The sequence below is a fragment of the Eumetopias jubatus genome, unplaced genomic scaffold (assembly GCF_037043125.1).
Source record: "Eumetopias jubatus isolate StellerSeaLion01/CBP00866 unplaced genomic scaffold, mEumJub1_p1.0 scaffold_9, whole genome shotgun sequence".
Taxonomy (NCBI): domain Eukaryota; kingdom Metazoa; phylum Chordata; class Mammalia; order Carnivora; family Otariidae; genus Eumetopias; species Eumetopias jubatus.
The window spans coordinates 73,488,331-73,505,635 of NW_028274815.1; the positions used below are offsets into that span (position 1 = coordinate 73,488,331).

The following is a 17,305-nucleotide window of genomic DNA, read 5'->3' on the forward strand; positions in this document are numbered from 1 at the left end:
AAACAGAAAGTGCGGCACTCTACATGAAACAAGATAATTCCATTTGCATTTGTTATTCTTCCTTTTGAGGTTACCAGCGGGCTAAGAGTATGACAATACCATTAACAACCACAAGGGAACCTGGAGAAAATACATCGTGATTACTAAAGCTGTCACTAGAAACATTTTAAACCGAGACGTTCGCACAAAGAATTGATTAAAGCTGGAAGTTGTCTGACTATTCTAATTTATAATGACTAACGGATGCTGAATGTTTGCTGTGTGCCGGGTCCTGATCCAGACGCTCTCCCCTGCATTCCTTATTTCATCCTCCTAACAGCTACATGACCTAAGTACTATTATCCCTGTTTTCCGCTGGAGGAAAAGGAAGCACAGAAGTTAAATAACCGGTGTAAGGATGTACAGCCAGTAAAAGGAGACGGGACTCGAACCCTGACAGTTTTACTCCAGAACCTACACCTTAACCACTACACATTGCACAGAGACCTTAAATCGCTGCTTTCCCTGTTGATATTGTTTTAATTACGCGTGCGTGCGTGCCAGTTTAAAGATAAAAACATAAAGAGTAAATGCACAAAAATCCCCCTTTCCTCTTCAATTTCCATTCCCTTCCCCAGATGTAGGTCTTTTCATGTACCTTTCCAGTTCTTTTTCTTTGCATCTGTAAGCCTATAACTGTACATATTCAAACATCTATACATAGAAGAGATCAAGCGATCCATGTTGTTTTGCACCCCTCAGTATCTCCTGGAGAGCTTTCCAAACGAGAATATGTTAGACTATTACCTAATTTTATCTTTTTTTTAAAGATGTATTCATTTTAGAGAGGGAGAGAGGGAGGGGGGGCAGAGGGAGAGAGAGAGAAGCCGACTGCCCCCTGAGTGCAGAGCCCAACTGCGGGCTCGATCTCACGACCCTGAGATCATGACCTGAGCTGAAACCAAGAGTCGGACGCTTCACCGACTGAGCCGCCCAGGCGCCCCTGGCTTACTATATAATTTTAAACTGCTGCTTTGAATTCCACAGAAGGGCGTCCTATCGATGACTGTTTCAGGATCTCTCCACCACAAAAGGCAAAAGATTCTATTTTGCTTAGATTACTTTCTATGACACAAATATTCTGCTTATTTCCATTCTGGTGAGTGAACAGTCAGGACTCCCATTTTTCTCGTGGTTAGATTCTCCTCTGGTTTCAGGGAAGCTTTATTCTTCGCCTTGGGCCACCACCCCTTCACAACTAAAACTGCATGAATGCAGAACTGAAGGAGTATTAAAAACACCTTCTGCTCACGGGTTAGCTGTAGCATTTCCCTCACGGGACAATTTTCCTTTCATGTCATCTTCCGACATTTTTTTTTTTTAAGATTTTATTTATTTAAGAGAGAGAGAGAAAAAGAGAGCATGAGTGGGCTAGGAGCAGAGGGAGAGGGAGAAGCAGACTCCCCAAGAAGCAGTGAGCCCGATGCGGGGCTCGATCCCAGGACCCCGGGACCATGACCTGAGCCGAAGGCAGACGCTTAACGACTGAGCCACCCAGGCGCCCCCGCCCTCTATTTTTAAACCAGGGGCCCTCTAACTGGTTTTGAAGAAAGCAGTGTTCTGGCTTTAATGAATGGCGTTAATTAATGAAGAAATCAGATAGCGTGGGTGTAGAACACATTGTACCCCAGACAGTTACTTGAAGAGGGCTACCATGAAAAAATATAACACGTTTTTACAATTTAGTGTGAGTGTTATGCAGTAGGATGGGCGCGTGGAATAAATAATGGCCATGAGGGGAAGCAGGGACAGCACCCATCTTAGCATTCTACCTGGCAACTCTAGGTTCCTGAGCAAATGTGTGCTCAGCGTGGCCAGGCAATGAATAGGTGGGTGCTCTTGTTAAAAATCTCTCCTCATCCATATTTAGATAGCCCATTTTCACAGAATGAGAAATGAGGATACTATCCCATAGGATTGTGAGGAATAAATGAAATCATGCAACAAAAGCATTCGGCATTGTGCCAGGCACATGCAAAGAATTCTCCCAGTGCTTAAACATAAATCCTTCATCCCACAGGAAACTGATTCTCTTTTTCCTCTGCAAATCCCCGCAGGGTCCTCTCTGTCTCACACCAGGGCTGGCTTCGCAGCTGTCTCCCACCACAGAGAAGAAACTCTTTTGTGAGAAATAACATTTTCTCCACTGGCATCAAAATACACCAATCAAACTGAGGTCTCTTGAGGACAGTATCATTTTCAGATCAATGAAAGAGAATGCTATATTATCATTGTACTAATTAGTCATTCTGGAACTCAAGAGCCTGAAGACTATTGAAAATGTAACCAATAAATAAATAAATAATCAAATTAGATTTTTTAATGAAAATTTACTTTTCAAGCAAATTTACCTCATCGGGGAAATAGAATGTGCACTCTTTTTCTAGAAGGGGATTACAAGAAATAAAGAGTAAGTGAATGCAAAGCCTCTAGAAATGCTTAATAACATTAACACTAATAGTCCATAGAACATAGGTCTGTTGTACACATCCCTTTCATAACCATAACTCACATAGACTTTCCTCAATGAAAGACATGTGGACACATAGAAAGGAAATTAGACCAGTCATTTCTAGACACTTGTAAAATTGCAGATTTTGTTGGAATAATTAAACTGTGATGGACTGAGGTTATAAAACAAAGACAAGTATATTTAGAACTCCTTGGAAGGCAGTGTTACTTCTTATATTTAAACTATTGAAAATGAACTTCTGCCTCTCATCTGCGGCTAAATAATTGGCAGTTATTATACGAAGGAGACCTTTCTGCTTCTATTCAGCCTGAGTAATTAGAAGTCCAATCATAGATAGCAAAGTAAAGAAAATAAATTATCCCCTGTGCATGCTGTACCCTGCGTCACTGTATGACACTGTTTATGACCACTGTGCGGGATCCTGGGTGAACTTAAGGTGCAACGAAGATTTGTGGGGATAAATAGGCTGAAGCATTCAGCACCTTTCACCTCCAGCTTTACTTCTGAAATTTGGCGACACAAAGAAAGTTGAATACGGAACAACAGCCCTTACTTTTATTTTTTAAATTTTTTTTTTAAGATTTTATTTATTTGACAGAGAGACAGCGAGAGAGGGAACACAAGCAGGGGGAGTGGGAGAGGGGTAGAAGCAGGCTTCCCGCAGAGCAGGGAGCCCGATGTGGGGCTCGATCCCAGGACCCTGGGACCATGACCTGAGCCGAAGGCGTCTCAGAGCTACGAATTTTTCAAAACTGTGTTCTGAGAGCTTCATGATTAGGCTCTCCATTCTTGTTAAGAGTCTTTGATCTGTGATGATGACAACCTTAACCCCTGAAAACTATCACACACTTACAACCTGACCAGAGTCTGCCAACAAGAAGAACCTGAAGAAACGGGCCCTGACAGGAAACAGGGAAGTGCAGCAAACGCCCATCGGTCGGGAGACCCCTCTTCACAGACAGCTTGGCCGCCGGTGCCCGTGAGCGCCTCTACTTCTGCACCACCTCGGTCCGCTTCCTGTGGACCTGGGTGCTCCCTCCTCCTTTTGTGAATTCTGTGTAAAATACATGTTTTTAGGATGTGTATGCCTATTTAAAATACATATCCAAAACATACAGCTGAAGCAAAACCACCCACAGTGGACGGGGTAGTTCTGGCCACACTTTGTTAGCTGGCGTGCTACCACACACTGATCCTTTCAACTCAACCAGTGAAGGTTCGCGGAGCCCATACTGCACGGGTGATGTTCCAAGGAGACACACATGCACAAAAAAAAGGAAATAACGGTCCCCTCTGGAGCCTGTGGTTCTGTGAGAAATTTAGGATGTATACAGAGAAAATGATAGTCATAGGGTGCCTGGCTGGCTCAGTCGGTGGAGCACTGGACGCTTGATCTCAGGGTTGTGAGTTCGAGCCCCACGTTGGGTGTAGAGATTACTGAAAAATAAAATCTTTAAAAAAAAAGAGATAGTCATATATGATGAAAGAAAGAAAAGTATAAACTAGAGTAGATGTAATATATAAATGCTTCATCCAAGAAACATTAATAAGCACTACTGTGTGCCCACAATGGTGCTAAGTGCAATCATCAGGGCAATGAAGGACGAGATTCAGATTATATCTGGTTTGTAAGACACCTTATTACATGCGCAAAGCTCTCTCATATCTGTACGTCCAAAACAAGGCAACAAGCTCACGTGGGCAGTGGTGTGCATGACGTGCCTGTGGGCCTCACCGGTGCTTTGTGGCCCTCAAGGCCACAGCCTAGAAGACGTCAGGGTGCTGGTGTGGCCACACGCAGAAGTCTAGCCCCGAAGAGGAAGAATCTGAGAGGTGGGGAAGGACACAAACATTTCTAACAGTCTCTGCTCAGGGGGGTTTATGGTAAGAGAGACAAACATATGCGAACACTTTATCACAAGTCAGAATGGGGTAAATACTAAGATTTACAGTAAAGAGGGGATGCTAAGAAAAGACTCAGAAGAGGCAGTATCTAGTCGTGCCTTACTGAATAGAAAGGTACAGACAAGGCCTGCCAACCACGTGGCTTTGGTCAACTCACTTCTTTCTTAGAGGTTTAGTGTCTCTGCCACAAACTGGGAGAATGTCAGGGACAAATGCTTTGAAGGCTATGAAGTGCTCTAAGAATGTCTTACACTGCCAAAGAATCCAGGATGTTAGTTCCATTGAGGAAATAGTCATTTATCAAAACCTATGAGAGTTTTCCTCTGTACACAACCTACGATCAGAAAAAGCGGGACCAGAGCAGAGAATTCTTTAACAGACAAGCCCCAGGGGGCGCCTGGGTGGCTCAGTCAGTTAAGCGGCTGCCTTCGGCTCACTCGGGTCATGATGCCAGGGCCCTGGGATCGAGTCCCGCATCGGGCTCCTTGCTCAGCGGGGAGCCTGCTTCTCCCTCTCTCTCCCTCTGCTTGTGCTCTCTGTCAAATAAATAAAATCTTAAAAAAACCAAAAAAACAGACAAGCCCCAGATGTCCGAAGTCTAGACCAGCTTCTGACTCCTTTACGAAGTTAAGACAACCAAGTAAGAATGGCCCTTACGACGGGTGGCTTATGGAACGTGAACGGGCAACTCTGTCACTCCAAAGTGCACAGTAGCAATCTCTATCTGAACATCTGTTTCTACTAAGAAGCCCAAAATAGGTATCAGGCATGGCTCTGGGAACACTCCACCCCGCAAAGGGCGCTCTCCCAAATCCAAGAGGCCATGTGCACTGCAGGCTAGCTTCTGAAGATGAGAAGTGTTTTGTCAGAAATCCAACTTAGAACCACTTCTGCGGTAACTCTCCGTAATAGTAGTCTGTGAAGTCCCGTCTCCTTTGTGTAGTTTTTGGGTCACCTTTTGAGCTCATTTTGCATTTAACTCTGTGAAATGAAAACATCATTTTTTAGCCGCCCCCCCCCCCACTCCGAAAATAACTGTTTTTCAAGGAAGCTGGGCTGGGTCCCTTTGGGGAGCATTTTGTTAAGTTGGTTCAACAAGCATAGCTGATGAGTTCATCGAATTTGTCCCCCTCTCCTTCAACTAAAGAGCACTGGGGAAGGAGAAAGAATTTTGTTAAAGGGCTATAAATTCCTAAGAGGTCAATATTTTCAAAAGGTTTCCAAATATTTGGCTTTATTATTAATATTTTTTGATCTTTAGTTCGGTTGTGAAGTGGTATAATTTATAAGATCACTGGCCTGAGTAGCTGTTAGTGAAAAAATTCTTGAAATGGAAGGTTTAGCTTCTAATTTTTGGCAACTGTCATCTTCATGCACTTTCATTCGTAACAAGTCAGTCTTCCAATTAGTTTAACGATTATTTGAGAGCTAGTGAACCGGGTCTTTGGCCTCTCTTCCATCACTATCTTCCTTTTGACCGCCTGACTGATCCTAAGTCCTGTTCGGACGGGCTGGAGAAAAAGGAGAGAAAATGAGGCGTGGGGTAGCAGAAGGACAGTGTGCTCTGTCTGACCGCGTCCTTACGAACCAACACTTCCTCATCTCCAAAAGGAGAGGCCTGCACTGGATGGCCACATCACACGGTTCAAAGTGCTCAACCTAACACTGTTCACCCCCGGGAGCAGCCCTAGTAACAGATTTAATGTGCGAGGAGGTTTCAACTACTAGCTAACAATCAAGCTCTAGGATTCTGTTTTATCTGCACTGACCCCACAAGGCAGAGGATCAAGACTTGGCTAAATATGGCCCTTCGGCGAGCTTCATTTCCCCATCTGTGAAGGGAGAATAAATATAGCACACACATGTTAAGCTAAATGAGAGAGCTGGTCAAGTGTTTTGAGCTCTTCAACACACACGCCTGACTTTCCAAAAAAAGACAAACCACAACTTCAGAGCTGGTGCAATTTCTTTTGTGCACAGCGAGGTGACTTCCCTTGTTGTAAAGGATTTAGAGCTGAAATTCTACATCGTCGGCAGCTATAATTACACGTCTCTTTCACTGAAACGGAGGTCAGCTGGCGTAAGGCATGCAGAAAGAAGGTAAATGTCAGGGCACACTCCCATGCAGGATACTCCTTTTCGGGTTTTCTCAGCACAAAGTTCATGGCGGTGGAATATTTGTTCATTCATTTATCCCACCAAGTATCCAGCAGCTAGGTGCTGGGCACTGTGTAGGCTACGGTGAAAAACAGACAGGGCCCCGGCCCTCATGAGCTCACAGGATAACAGAGGGAAGGCAAGTGCCTCTCAGCTCGGGCAGTACTGCTCCATGTCGGGGGATCTTTTGGAGACGTGGGGGGTGTTTCTATGGTCAACACCAATGGGGGACCTCTACGGGCATTTAGGGATGGGAGCCAGTGTGCTATATAACCTGTGTAATGAAAAACGGTCCCAAGGCCCACAGGATTGGTGAGTGTACTGCCAGGCGTTGATGAACACGAAAGACCCTTGTATAATTACCTGAATCCAGGACCTAACTCTGTTGTATATAAAAGCACAAAGTATCTGTTGCACGGTTTCATGAATTTTGTAGAAAGGTAATTTCAGTGCAAATTGAAGGAGAAAGGTAGACTGTACTTTATTTCGCTCAAAACATTATAGGAGCTGCTTACCATTGTAGAAAACTGCACGCCCCTGGCAATCTCGCTCTTAGCGCGGAACCACCAATAAAACACAATTATATTCGTCAACCTCGATAGCTGGGCATTCATGGTAATTCCACCTGTAGGTGTAGGCATCTGACTACTTCATTGTGATTTGTGGATCACTCAGCCCTGGGAACTTAGGAATTTAATGCTGAAATAAATATTTTTATTGTGAATTACTTTCCTTTTATTCTTTTTCATATCATAAGATGTTACCTTGATTTAAAATGATGTGTAGAGAGCACACCTCCTGTAGATTTCATCCGAGGATGAGGAAAGGAGACACGTTTGTTATAACAAGGGGAGATGGGTCTGATACAGTTGAGGCACTGAGCCAGGCATTTAACAAAATGAGACCGAAGTGACGAGAAATGCAAATCGGGATAGTTGCTCGGAGACACAAGGAGCCAGGTACTGGGAGAGAGAATAACCAGGGAGGCCAGATTTAGTCTGGGGGGTCAGGAAAGACCTCTTGGAGGGAGAGACATCCAACCTGAGATCGGGGTGGGGGGGGCAGTTTAAGGAGCCAGAGAGAGGACAGTGTGTGCAAAAGCCCTGAGGCAGAATCACCCTGACAGACAACTGAGGTCCTGGGAAAAGGCCACAGTGACAGACAAGGTAGGGCTGGAGAGGGAGCCATCCTGGACCATCAGAGCCTACTGCAATGGAAAGTTATGGAAAAGTTCAGGGGGGAAAAAAAGTCATGTAATTTGTTTTTTTAAAAAGGCAACTCAGGCTGCTTTGTGGAGAATGAATTAGAGGTGGACAGGAGAACCGAAGAAAGGCCGTTACAGTAATTCAAGCAAGAGAAGATGATACAGCTAGAGAAATGGGGAATTCTAGATCTACCCTGGAAATGGACTCAGGCTTGGGCGAAGGGCTGGATGTGGGGCTGAAGGTCAGGGAGGTCTCTGGAAGAATCCAGGGTTCAGCTTGTATAGCTGGATGGATGGTCTTGGACAGGGATGACGAAGCCTGTGGGTGGAGAAGCACATGAGGGAGAAAACTCAAGAGGCCAGTGTTGGACGTGTTAAGCTTGAGATGTCAAGTATACAATCAGAAAAGTGTATGTGGAGGCGCTCTCTACCTTCTGAGTGTCAGACCTAGCTCTAGACGCTTCCTTTTAGCTGAATCAGAAGCATCCCAAATTTGACATTTCTGCACTACAATCATTTCTTCTCCCTCAAATGTGCAACTCCTCCTGTGTTCCTCATCTCAGTAAAAGATGCCACCATGCAATCAGGCCCGAGCCAGACCCCGAGACGACCCAATACCCAGTAAGACAGCCCCTGCCCAGCCCCTCACTGTCCTTCCCCTCCCAGACTTCTTTACCTGGGCGGCTCCTACTCATCTTCCAAGTTCTGGTCTAAAAATCTCTGCATCCAACAAACCTTCTCTGAACCCACAATTCCGATTAAGCACCCACTGCTCTGTGCTTCCGGGGCACCCTGGGCCCCTCCTGCCATTGTGCTAGAACTGGACTGCCTCCCTCCTTATCTGTATCCTCCACAGACCCCCTGAGGGCAGGGGACAGTTCAAGGCGTGGCTTATAGTAACTGCTTATTCAATTCCTGTTGAATGAACGAGGGTGCTGTGTGGGAAAGCCAAGTCCAAAAGGTCCACTGCAGCCAGATCGTGGCTGGCTTGCACTGGGCTGGCTACAAAGCTGGAGAAGGTGGATCAGGGTCTGAATTCTCCAGCAACATTGCTGGCACCGCCCTCAGCCAAGAATCAAACCGCCTCCTGCGAGCAGGGCGATTTTCCTGTGATGCACCGAGGGCTCCAACCCACCCCCCGGAACAACGGAGTTCTGACGTAGCAGGGCCTCAGATCGAGATACTTTCAGCATGTTAGGTCCGCTACTGCTCTTCACCGCGGCCTTTTTTTCATTGTCTGGACATTTGTTTTACATAGGTAAGGAGGGTATTGTTGACTGCCTACCCAGCATCCTTCTACTTCCTCCCTTTCTAAAACTGATTTAGCTCAGACCCGTATCTCCTCCACCCCGACGCATGCCTCCAGGGCCTCGGCGTCCGTCCTCAGCTAGAAGAATTCCTGGTTAGACTCAGCCAATCATGGAGTTCCATTTGCCACGGTCTGCCACGGCCATTGGTTCCTGAGTGGGCACCTGACCTAAGTTGTCCAATCAGAATGAAGTAGCCCCTGGATTTTCCAAATGGCTCATTCCCTGCCCCCAGGGTCGTGGTCACTGATATTTGGATGGGTACAGGACCTAAGAAGTCTGATCGGAATGACATATTCCCTAGATTATCCAAGGTAGCTACCCCCTCCTCCGTCTTCTGCTGCTCATCTTCGTCTCTTTCTCTCCCTCCTCCCATCCACCCCCATCAGTATATAAGGATTTGCCACTCACTGGCCCCATCTCTGCAGCTCATAGAGACTACCTGGGGACTCCCCTCTACATCAGCCAGTGCTGTGGTCCCTGTCTCACACTAGAGGAGGTGCTACCCCGGGACTAGCCACACAGAGGGAGACATATGTGAGTATCAGGACTAACAATGCCAGGGGCCCATCGACATCTCGGCTACAGGTCACCTGGGCTTCCCACAGCGGGGTTTCGGAGGACCACACATGGGGCACAGATAGCCAACACAGAACTGGGAGTTAGAGACGAGCCAAATCCAGGGGAAGCACAATCTTCCTCAGCTGTGGACTAACACCTGCCGTTCTCTGCCTCTGAGGCCAGGGAAGCCGCTTGCGACGAAGCCTGAAGACACTCATTGACATATATACTTACTCCTGGGCTTTTAATGTACTAGAAAACAAGCAGCCAAGCAGCAAGAGAAGACCCCAGGAACTACACTCCGATTAAGCCTGAAATGCTGGTTTTCTCCATGTCCAGAATGAGGCAGCCAAACTGCACGGAGGAGTTAAACCATGACTAACAGGCCCATTTGGAATCTGAGTACTTGAACCACACACACTCCTTGGCCAAACAGACGGTGCAATCTGCCATCTGAGATGAGGAAGACTTCTGGGCGGGCAGTTAAATCAAGACAACCTAATGTAGTTCACAAATACACTTTCACCGAACAGACCCTTGAAAAAACACACGCAGTTTACGTTAGGGTGATGAACAGTTTGCAACTAGATCGAGGTACTGATTATGCAACACTGTGAATGTACTAAATGCCACTGGATTGTGCACTTTAAAATGAGTAGCTTTATGTTCTATCAACTTCACTTTAATTTCAGAAAAATACACACAGGTCCACAAGGATGCAAAGTGGGGCCCTTGTGCCTACGTGCACACACACACACACACTCTCACAGAGATTTCTTTGAAATTCAGAGACGTGCCGCACAGGGCAGAAACACTCAATGCATCAACTCCTCAGGACCTGAGTTAGATCACCACTACACTCCTCCACGGTGTTGAGCACGGCTTACCCCCGACTCTACCTGTCCTGCGTCACTTCCTTCACCTGCCCCCCTCCAGCTCTGGGCTACGGAAGGTTCCCAACAAGAGTACGTCAGGCCCGTAGCACATAACCGCACCACCTTGCTCCAGCTTTATTTCACTTCCCAGGCCTGAGAAGCGCTGCTTGCTCCCACTTTCACGCCAGCTCCAGCTCTCCACTGACCCTGCACCACTAGCCTATGAGATAGGGCAGCTCCCACTTGACAGAGGAAGCCGAGCCTCCGAGAAGCTTATCCCGCCTCCGGAGGCCCAGGAGAGCGGGGCAGAAGTGAGGCAGGACTGCCGTCCTAACAACTACTTTAGGCCCCTCCTGGCCCCTTTGTTTTGACCAGGCTGTAGATCATAGGCTTTGGACACAGACTTTTTGAATCTGAATCACAGGCTTCCTAGCTGTGTTACTTCCCACTTCTTTCCTTTACCTACAGAATGGACTAAGTGTAGGGAAGGCTGAATGAGAATGAGCTACATACAGTAGGAAAGGCTCCCAGCAGACGTGGTGGCTGCTAGCTTATGGCCATGCCCAGTGGTGCTCCTTCTGCGCTCAGTTTCAGCCACTTTGGGGCAGAGGAATATACAGGTGGCCAAGGTCAAGGTCAGGGTCAATCGACTTTGTGAAAAGCACACTGAGAAGTGTTGCTGGTTTCATAAATGCGTATGTTAGTGGCAGGCAAGGACTGAAGTCAGGCATTTTATTGAAACTGTATTGCACGTGGACTGTGGCACGGCTGCTGGCGCCTTGTAGGCTCGCGGTGCGCACAGCTGCGGGCAGTTTTCGGCGGCTGGCTATGAAATGGTAACCGGAAGCACGTTTGCACCAGCAATCCCGTGTGTTCCGAGAGGCTCGGCCAATCCAGAAGCAGGCGCTCCCACTTTACAGAACCTGGCTGGGCAGCTGGGGCGTGTGCGGAAGCAAACTGGGAGCCGGGGAAACGAAATTAAAGAGACGGAGTGCTCCAGGCCGACCAGGAAGCTGGCAACAGCGAAACTTGGGGAGAAAAGTACCAGGTACGTGGTCATTCCCGAGGTTCCATGTGTCCATTCTCTTTCGGGTATCCTCACGGAACCCTGGAGGCAGCGCGGGGACAGGTGTTGTGACCCTGCCCTCCCTGGGCACCGAGGACAGCTGCTGCGCCCAGGGCACCATCTGAAGTGGTGGGGCAGTCGGGTGGGGCGGGGGGCTGGCGGGGAGCAGGGGGGCTGGCTCGTGGGTTGGTGGGGGTGGGGAGCGTGGTTTTCAGTCTTAGAGGTGTGGGCCCTACGGTCTGGTCAGATTGCACAGGGACCTGCGCGATGCCTGCTCCGAGCCCACCGGGTGCTCCCCACTCAGGTGAGTCCTGTCAGAGCCCCCAGTCTGGCACGTCAGCTCCTTCACTGCATGTGTCATGTGCTGCCTGGAAAATCAAAGCACGCCTCGCCCTTCAGGGAGACACCGGTTGACTTAGGCAATCTAGTAAGAAACTGGCAGCAGGGGGAAGACCCTAGAAAACTGAATTACAGACGTGGAGCCACAGCGTTGCAGCTCATGGGCCGTGCACGTAACCTGTAAGAGTTCTTTCAGTGTCTCTGGGTGTGTTTTCTCATCCATTAAAAAAAAAAAAAAAACGGACAGGAAGAAAGTATCACCTACCTCATAAGGTGGTGGTTGTGGCTAAATGGGATCAACAAGTCCAAAGAAGGCCTCAAATGTAGGCACAGAATTAATGACAGGAGACACATGTGCTAGGCACAGGAATTCAGAGGAGAGAGGAATCGTCCACCCTTGAGGACTAGAAAAGGCTGCATGGAAAAATCCACACGACCTAATGTTTCTCTCTTAGTTTCCCACCATGGCATAGACCTTCAGAAGACTTCCCTGGCCCCCCACGGCACCCCTTAGAAAATCCAAGCCTTTCAGCCTGGTGTTGGAGGCTAGCCACGGTGGACGTCTAATTCCCTCCTAACTTACGTCTACTGGCTTCCCTGGTGACCACCCAGTGGAGGCAGTCTGCTTCTTTCCTGTGCGTCTCCCTCTGTGTTTTCTCTTGGCCTGGGGTACCTCGTCCTACCTGTGTCCCCTCCTCACCCCAAACCCATACACAGGTGTCATCTTCTCTTCTAAGAAAACTGCCTGTCCCCAGAGCTGGAAGTGCTCCTGCCCGCCTCCCACTGTCATTAATACCTGTAAGTACGGTGAATAAATCAAGGGGAACTATGGTAGGACACCCTAATAATCGGACATAAGGCTGCATTTTGAGAATTAGATTAATGAAAATCAAACCGTAACTGTTATTAGTCATCTGCAGTATGGGTCACACCAGAAAACACCCAAATCTAATCAAGGGGACTAGAAGGTAACTAAGGAAAGCTGTAACCTCATAGTGTGTTTTGGCCTGGCTGAAAAATAGGTTAGCTGAAAAGCCGTAGTCTACACAGACTCTACACAGAGTCCAGCAAAGGAGAGACTGCATAATTAGAATCTCAGGGTCCACCTAGCTCTGCCGACGGTAAGACACCAGCTGTGGTGGACGCACAGAGCCCGGTCACTAGAAAGTCACACTCTCGTGTGGAAGGAAAAGTTCACCACTGGGTTCTAGGGCCCGGATAAAATATACATTTCCTCTAAGATTTCTAATTCTGTGTGCTCCACAGCCTCCATCCCAAGCAAGCCTCTTCTGAATTCATTTTCCCAAAGCTACAATGGATAGCAGGCACTGGAAAGAATATCCATCACTATAACTTTGTTCTCCATATTTCTGTTTTCTAGTTGTATAAAAAAACAAACAAAAACGGGATGACTTTAGTTAAATCCCAGCCAACTGAACACATGCATTTATCTCTGATTGCTCCCAAATCCTCTAACATTATGGTAATTAAAAAAAAAAAAAAAGAAAAGAAAAGCATAAAAGCCACAGGGACAAAAGCAAACAGGAAAGGAGACAAGAGCAAAACAATTCTAGAAGCTGGGAGGTAGGAGAACGAGTGAGACTTAGCAGACTCAGAAGGGCAGCAATGAGGGGAAAGGTAGGAAGCCCCTAAAAACAGAACCCCCTGAAGGTGTGGGAACTGCAGCGGCCTGTTCGCCTGCAGGCCGGCTGCAGCTGGAGCCACAACAAGGGGATGAAGTGAGTCTGCTTACGCAGCACTTAAATCTCAGGTTCCATGCTCTACCGTGGTGCACACTGTCCCGAAACCCCGACAAAAGGCAGGCGTAGTTAGTGTCTGGAGAGGGTCGAAAAGAGGGTTCCCTGGATCGGGGTGGCGGGGGGGGACGCAAAGTCCAGTTGAACATACTGAACACGAGGTCAGGACACATGCTAAAAATTAAGACCCCTATTTTGCTTCCAGCACTCCCTTCCCAGAACAGTGGTGGCCGTGCGTGAACCCCTCAGACAGGAGAGAGGAAGATTCCTTTCTAAGGAATCTTAGAATCTTAGAATTCTTAGAATTCATGAGTAGCCCAAGGGGAGAGACCAAAATCTGATGTTAAAGATTCCCCACTGAAAAGGTCCTGACAGATCGCCGCTGGCACTAGTTCTCAACTGTGGGTGTCAGGGGTAGTGAGGGGTGATGGTGCCCCAAGGGAACATTCAGTAATGTCTGGAGACATGTTTGATGATCTTGACTGGGGTGGGATGCCACAGGCACCTCCCTAGTGGGAAGAGGCCAGGGATGCTGGTACAGTACACACGACAGCTCCCCACAACAAAGAATTTTCCAGCCCAAAATATCGAGAGTGCTGAGGTGGGGGAAACCCTGACCTTCAGTAAGGACCAGAGTCAGCCAGCTTTGCTCACACACAGAGCTTCCCACATGCCCCAGTTCCATCTCATAAGAATGAGTGGACCACTGAGGAACGACCATGAAAGACAGATAAAAATGTGATACCATGCAGGGAACAGAAGTTTTGAGTAACTATTATTAATATCCTCAGAGAAATTGGAAAAGACAATCAAAAAAGCAAAACAAACCAGACTTAGAAGATGCCAAAGGGGAAAAAAAGGAACGTCTAAAGAACAGGAAAAGCTCTTAAAAATTAAAAATAGAATCACATTTAAAGAAACAATAGAAGGGGTGGATGATAAAATTGAGGAACTCTCCCCAAAACAGAGCAAAAACTGGGGACAAATATTAAAAAAAAAAAATTAGAGGACCAGCCTAAGAACTCCCACATTTAAATACTAGGAGTTGTAGTGTAATAGAAAAGATCAACTGGAAATGAAGAGATCAAAGAAATAAACCAAGAAAATTTCTCAGAACCAAAGGACATGAGTTCCAGATTGAAAGGGTCCAAGACAGCCAGCCAGACCCTACTCCAAAACCCATGATTGTGAAATTTCAGGGAGCCTGATGTGGGGCTCGATCCCAGGACCCTGGGATCATGGCCTGAGCTGAAGACAGACGCTTAACAACTGAGCCACCCAGGTGCCCCGAGAAGTAAATTTCTAAATATATTCAATATCACCACCTAGAGCCAAACACTAATATTTTGACAGTTTTGTTCCCATTTTTTTCTTCACATATGACATCCATGGGTATTTTTCAAAGTTGTAATCATGCCATATATATATATATATATATATATAGTTTTAATCCCTGCTTTTTCACACATAACACATTAACCTTTTTACCATCTTTAAGTATTTGTTGAAAGGTTTTTTTTTTTAAGATTTTATTTATTTATTTGAGAGAGAGAGAATCTGAAGCAGACTCGACTCCCCGAGCACGGAGCCTGATGTGGGGCTTGATCCCACGATGGCAAGATCATGACCTGAACCAAAACTGAGAGTCGGACGCTTAAGCAACTGAGCCACCCAGGCACCCCTTGAAAGCAGTTTTTAATGGCTGTGATTATCCTAATACACATCATGCTAATATTTAACAAATCCCTTTTTACTATGCATTGATGTGTGCAAAATTTATCACCATTATAAAATTCATTGTAAAAAAAATAGTTTTATGTAAATCTCTGTGTACTCTGAATGCTTCCTGCATGTAAATTCGTAGAAATGGTCACTGAAGTGATCTTTGCCAAATTAACCCTCAACAGTTTGCGTCCGTTTTTACTCCCAACAGTGGTGCACAGAGCATCAGCTTCCCTCCCTAACTCCTGGGTATCAATTTTTCCCATCTTGTCCAACTTGATAGGTAAAATAAAAAGGTTTTATTTGTGTCTCTCTACATATTGTATGTTCACTGGCTATCATAGTCCCCACTTATCCATGGGGATACATTCCAAGACCCCCAGTGGATGCCTGAAACTGCAGATAGTGCTGAACCCTATACTAGACCTATACACACATACCTATGATCAAGTTTATTTCTAAATTAGGTAGAGTAAGAAATTAACAATAACCAATAATAAAACAAAACAATATACCATAATGAAAGTTATATGAAGTGGTCTCTCTCTCAAAATACCTTACCGTGCCGTACTTGCCCTCCTTCTTGGGATGCTGTGAGATGCACAGCCCACATGATGAGGTGCAGCAAGGTGAGGACGCAAGTAAGCACTGTGTCGGAGCGTTAGGATATTACTGCCCTTCTGATGGTATGTCAGGAGGAGGCTGCTTCCTGACTGCAGTTGACCACGGTGACTGAAGCTTCAGGAAGCAAACACGCGGACAGTGGAGGGGGGCGGCGGGGAGGGACTCCTATATGCTTTGCTTCTTTTGTGAGCTTTTGGTTTATGTCTTATGTCTATTTTCCCACCGAGACCACATGGTAAATTAATCCTTTGGCAACTTCGTTTATATCTGGATCTCTTATGAGTTAACACAAATCAGACCCATGGACCCAGTGATCCGTGAGTGCCTGGATTGTGTTTCTGAATCTCAATGGCCCCACTATCTGTGAGGCTCTGTGCCAAGACACCTTTATGTCATCTCTCACGTTCTACCATTTCCACCTTCTCATGGCACATCACGCTGCTTGCTTCTTTCTTTTCTTTCTTTCTTTCTCTCTCTCTTTTCTATCACATTTCTACTTGTGTTTTGGTCATCTGTATACATCTCTTCCTACTGGACTCTAAATGCCTATCTGATGGGTCTTTATTCCTCACCTCACCTGTGTTTAACAGATACTCTTAGATCTGGTGAATAAAGTTATAAAGGTGTGGGTGGGGGTTGGGAGACTATGAACAGAGGTACGGATGGAACCAGAGCCTGGAAGGGGAGACGGGAGACCAGCTCCACCCCTCCCTGAGGCAAAGGTGAAGACAGCGTGAGGGGTGCACGTGCAACAGAGTTTGACTTTCTGCCTTGGCACCCAAAAACGAGTTCCCAGAGCCTGGGGCACAGTGCCCCTGTAATAAAGGCTGACAAAAAGGAGTAAAAAGAAAAGACAAGGATTATTCAGCCATAAAAAGGAATGAACTACCGATACATTCTATAATATGGATGAACTTTGAAAACATTACACCAAGGGAAGAAGGCTGACAGAAAAGGCTGCACAGGGCATGATTCCATTTCTATGAAATGTCTGGAATAGGCAAGTCCATAGAGACAGTAGTTTTGCGGTTGCCAGGGGCTGGGGGGGACAGGAGAATGGACAGTGACTGCTAATGGGTATAGGGTTTCTTTGGGGCATGACGAGAATGTTCTGGAATTAAATAGTGGTGATGGTTGCACAACTTTGTCAATATGTATGTGAGTTATATCTCAATTTTTGAGAAGGAGAAGTAAAACTTATACACCCAACGGTTTGGTCCACGAGGAATTTCTGAGGAATCCCCTGCTTTGTAACACCAGCTTGCCCAGGCTGTGA

General features: G+C 46.6%; 1 protein-coding gene across 2 annotated transcripts in view; it reads right to left on the minus strand.

The window, feature by feature from the left end:
* Positions 1-17,305, minus strand: part of RHOQ (ras homolog family member Q) — a 34,092-nt gene that overhangs the window by 4,796 nt on the left and 11,991 nt on the right. The window lies entirely within an intron of this gene.